This window comes from Ictalurus punctatus, unplaced genomic scaffold, assembly GCF_001660625.3.
Source record: "Ictalurus punctatus breed USDA103 unplaced genomic scaffold, Coco_2.0 Super-Scaffold_197, whole genome shotgun sequence".
In the NCBI taxonomy this organism is placed as follows: Eukaryota; Metazoa; Chordata; class Actinopteri; order Siluriformes; family Ictaluridae; genus Ictalurus; species Ictalurus punctatus.
The window spans coordinates 45,001-50,000 of NW_026521094.1; the positions used below are offsets into that span (position 1 = coordinate 45,001).

The 5,000-nt window shown below is 57.8% G+C and overlaps 1 non-coding gene across 1 annotated transcript in view; it reads right to left on the reverse strand.

The window, feature by feature from the left end:
* LOC128631091 (18S ribosomal RNA) overlaps positions 1-338 on the reverse strand; it is a 1,872-nt gene extending 1,534 nt beyond the window's left edge. The window contains exon 1 of the ribosomal RNA XR_008395239.1: positions 1-338. This exon is cut by the window's left edge and continues 1,534 nt beyond it. This is a non-coding gene — a ribosomal RNA (18S ribosomal RNA).
* Positions 339-5,000: the final 4,662 nt, after the last annotated feature.

Sequence of the window (5,000 nt, forward strand, 5' to 3'; positions counted from 1 at the left end):
TGAGTCGTCACCGCCGCGGAGGGCGCGCGATCGGCTCGAGGTTATCAAGAGTCACCAAAGCGGCCGTGGGGCCCGAGACCCCACGGATGGGTTTTGGGTCTGATAAATGCACGCATCCCCAGCCCGGCTCCCCCGAGAGGGAGAGGAGGGTCAGCGCTCGTTTGCATGTATTAGCTCTGGAATTGCCACAGTTATCCAAGTAACGTGTGGAGCGATCAAAGGAACCATAACTGATTTAATGAGCCATTCGCAGTTTCACTGTACAGTCCGTGTGCACTTAGACCTGCATGGCTTAATCTTTGAGACAAGCATATGTTACTGGCAGGATCAACCAGGTAGCGCCGGGAGCCCCGGGTGGGTGGGGGTCACGCCGCGCGGCCCGCCGCCCTCCCCCGGCGCGGGGGCGGGCGGACGAGGGCCGGCGGCGGACGCGCTTTTTTTTTTTTTCTCTCTCGCTCGGTCGGGCTGGCGGACCTAGGAAAACTGTGATCCTCCGCGGGCGGGCCGGCCCGGGCGGCGCCCCCGTCCCCGCGTGCTGCGGTTGCCGGGGGGCCCCGGGCCGGCCGGACCCCGAAGCGTAGGGCCGACTGAGTCGGGACGTAGGGGACCGGCCGTATACGACTCTCTCCGAGAGGGGGGGGCTCTCGCTCTCCCCGTCACGGCTCCGGGTCCGGGAGGACCCGTCGACGTTCGGGTTCGCGGGGACGACACGCGGGGCGGGGTAGCGACCGCCGTGCCCATAGCGGCCGAAGCCGGGCAGGAGCCTACCCCAGGCGTGCGACGTATTCGTATCTACCAGGGTTGAGAGAAAGACCGCGGAGCCGCCTCCGCGTTGGTCTCTTCTCTCGGGGGCGCGCGACGACCGTGGTCGGAAGTGCTCGGTTCTTGCACCCCGGAGGGGAAAACCGCACTTTGGCGCGGGCGAGAGCGAAAGGAAGAGGGCCGGGTCCTCCGGGAGGGCCCCGAGAGACAGACGTCGAAGCCGCCTTCGCGGTCCCTTCTCTCGGACGGCGTCGCCCGGCACGACCGCCGCCACGAAGTGCTTGGACCCCGTCGATTCCTACGATCGCTCACAAGCCCGACGGCACCCCTCCGCGAAACCCCACCTCTGCGGACGCCGTCCGGACGAGGGACGGGGCGCGGGGGCGGCCCGGGGGGGCGCGCGTCGGGTCGGGGGGCGAAACGCGGAGAGGGCGCCCGGTCCTTGCACCCCGGAGGTGAAAACGGCACTTAGGAAAAAGTTCAGGACTCTGAACGGACGACGGGCGAAAGCGGAACCGTCCTCCGTGGAAGGCCCACGCGAGACGGACGCGGAGGCCGCCCTCCCGGTCCCGTCCCCGGGCCTCCCGCTCACTCCCCTCGACCTCACCACCACCGGGCACTCCGAGAGACGGGGGAGAGCGGAGCTCTGAAAACGGCGAAAATGGAAGAAATCAGAAGCTCCGCGGGCTATCCGGGGACCGGGGAGAGACGCGGGAGCCGCCTCGGGCGCCTCTTCCCTCGGACGGAGTAGCCGGGCATAACCGCCATCCCGGAGTGCTTGGACCCCGTCAATTCCTACGATCGCTCATGAGCCCGACGGTACCCCTCTGGAAACCACCCCGAGTGAGGGTCCTCCGGCCGAGGGGCGAGCCCGAAGAAGTGCACTCCGGCCGGGATGCGGGATCGGGGGAGAGCGCCTGGTTCTCACGCCCCGACGGTGAAAACCTCACTTTGAAAAAATTTCGGACTTAGAAAAATTTTCGGACTTAGAAAAATTTTCGGACTTAGAAAAATTTTCGGACTTAGAAAAATTTTCGGACTTAGAAAAATTTTCGGACTTAGAAAAATTTCCGGACTTAGAAAAATTTTCGGACTTAGAAAAATTTCCGGACTTAGAAAAAATTTTCGGACTTAGAAAAAAAAAAACCCCACCGGAGACACTGAGCACCACCAGGGGCTTCAGCTATGGGCTTCCCCAGGCACAGTGCACTATTTTCGGGCAAAATGGTCAACCTCCACAGACATTTCCCTTGAACCGAGCTCCATCAGGGGCATCAGCTATGGGCTTCCCCAGGCATGATGCACTATTTTCGGGCAAAATGGTCAACCTCCAGAGACATTTCCCTTGAACCGAGCTCCATCAGGGGCATCAGCTATGGGCTTCCCCAGGCATGATGCACTATTTTCGGGCAAAATGGCAGACTTCCAGAGACATTTCCCTTGAACCGAGCTCCATCAGGGGCTTCAGCTATGGGCTTCCCCAGGCATGATGCACTATTTTCGGGCAAAATGGCAGACTTCCACAGACATTTCCCTTGAACCGAGCTCCATCAGGGGCATCAGCTATGGGCTTCCCCAGGCATGATGCACTATTTTCGGGCAAAATGGCAGACTTCCAGAGACATTTCCCTTGAACCGAGCTCCATCAGGGGCTTCAGCTATGGGCTTCCCCAGGCACTGTGCACTATTTTCGGGCAAAATGGCAGACTTCCACAGACATTTCCCTTGACCCGAGCTCCATCAGGGGCTTCAGCTATGGGCTTCCCCAGGCATGATGCACTATTTTCGGGCAAAATGGTCAACCTCCAGAGACATTTCCCTTGAACCGAGCTCCATCAGGGGCATCAGCTATGGGCTTCCCCAGGCATGATGCACTATTTTCGGGCAAAATGGCAGACTTCCAGGGACATTTCCCTTGAACCGAGCTCCATCAGGGGCTTCAGCTATGGGCTTCCCCAGGCATGATGCACTATTTTCGGGCAAAATGGCAGACTTCCACAGACATTTCCCTTGAACCGAGCTCCATCAGGGGCATCAGCTATGGGCTTCCCCAGGCATGATGCACTATTTTCGGGCAAAATGGCAGACTTCCAGAGACATTTCCCTTGAACCGAGCTCCATCAGGGGCTTCAGCTATGGGCTTCCCCAGGCACTGTGCACTATTTTCGGGCAAAATGGCAGACTTCCACAGACATTTCCCTTGACCCGAGCTCCATCAGGGGCTTCAGCTATGGGCTTCCCCAGGCATGATGCACTATTTTCGGGCAAAATGGTCAACCTCCAGAGACATTTCCCTTGAACCGAGCTCCATCAGGGGCATCAGCTATGGGCTTCCCCAGGCATGATGCACTATTTTCGGGCAAAATGGCAGACTTCCAGAGACATTTCCCTTGAACCGAGCTCCATCAGGGGCTTCAGCTATGGGCTTCCCCAGGCACTGTGCACTATTTTCGGGCAAAATGGCAGACTTCCACAGACATTTCCCTTGACCCGAGCTCCATCAGGGGCTTCAGCTATGGGCTTCCCCAGGCATGATGCACTATTTTCGGGCAAAATGGTCAACCTCCAGAGACATTTCCCTTGAACCGAGCTCCATCAGGGGCATCAGCTATGGGCTTCCCCAGGCATGATGCACTATTTTCGGGCAAAATGGCAGACTTCCAGGGACATTTCCCTTGAACCGAGCTCCATCAGGGGCTTCAGCTATGGGCTTCCCCAGGCACTGTGCACTATTTTCGGGCAAAATGGCAGACTTCCACAGACATTTCCCTTGACCCGAGCTCCATCAGGGGCATCAGCTATGGGCTTCCCCAGGCATGATGCACTATTTTCGGGCAAAATGGTCAACCTCCAGAGACATTTCCCTTGAACCGAGCTCCATCAGGGGCATCAGCTATGGGCTTCCCCAGGCATGATGCACTATTTTCGGGCAAAATGGCAGACTTCCACAGACATTTCCCTTGAACCGAGCTCCACCAGGGGCTTCAGCTATGGGCTTCCCCAGGCACTGTGCACTATTTTCGGGCAAAATGGTCAACCTCCAGAGACATTTCCCTTGAACCGAGCTCCATCAGGGGCTTCAGCTATGGGCTTCCCCAGGCATGATGCACTATTTTCGGGCAAAATGGTCAACCTCCAGAGACATTTCCCTTGAACCGAGCTCCATCAGGGGCATCAGCTATGGGCTTCCCAGGCATGATGCACTATTTTCGGGCAAAATGGTCAACCTCCAGAGACATTTCCCTTGAACCGAGCTCCACCAGGGGCTTCAGCTATGGGCTTCCCCAGGCATGATGCACTATTTTCGGGCAAAATGGCAGACTTCCAGGGACATTTCCCTTGAACCGAGCTCCACCAGGGGCTTCAGCTATGGGCCTCCCCAGGCACTGTGCACTATTTTCGGGCAAAATGGCAGACTTCCAGGGACATTTCCCTTGAACCGAGCTCCACCAGGGGCTTCAGCTATGGGCCTCCCCAGGCACTGTGCACTATTTTCGGGCAAAATGGCAGACTTCCAGGGACATTTCCCTTGAACCGAGCTCCACCAGGGGCTTCAGCTATGGGCTTCCCCAGGCATGATGCACTATTTTCGGGCAAAATGGCAGACTTCCACGGACATTTCCCTTGAACCGAGCTCCACCAGGGGCTTCAGCTATGGGCTTCCCCAGGCATGATGCACTATTTTCGGGCAAAATGGCAGACTTCCACAGACATTTCCCTTGAACCGAGCTCCACCAGGGGCTTCAGCTATGGGCTTCCCCAGGCATGATGCACTATTTTCGGGCAAAATGGCAGACTTCCACAGACATTTCCCTTGAACCGAGCTCCACCAGGGGCTTCAGCTATGGGCCTCCCCAGGCACTGTGCACTATTTTCGGGCAAAATGGTCAACCTCCAGAGACATTTCCCTTGAACCGAGCTCCACCAGGGGCTTCAGCTATGGGCTTCCCCAGGCACAGTGCACTATTTTCGGGCAAAATGGTCAACCTCCAGAGACATTTCCCTTGAACCGAGCTCCACCAGGGGCTTCAGCTATGGGCTTCCCCAGGCATGATGCACTATTTTCGGGCAAAATGGTCAACCTCCAGAGACATTTCCCTTGAACCGAGCTCCACCAGGGGCTTCAGCTATGGGCTTCCCCAGGCACTGTGCACTATTTTCGGGCAAAATGGCAGACTTCCAGGGACATTTCCCTTGAACCGAGCTCCACCAGGGGCTTCAGCTGTGGGCTTCCCCAG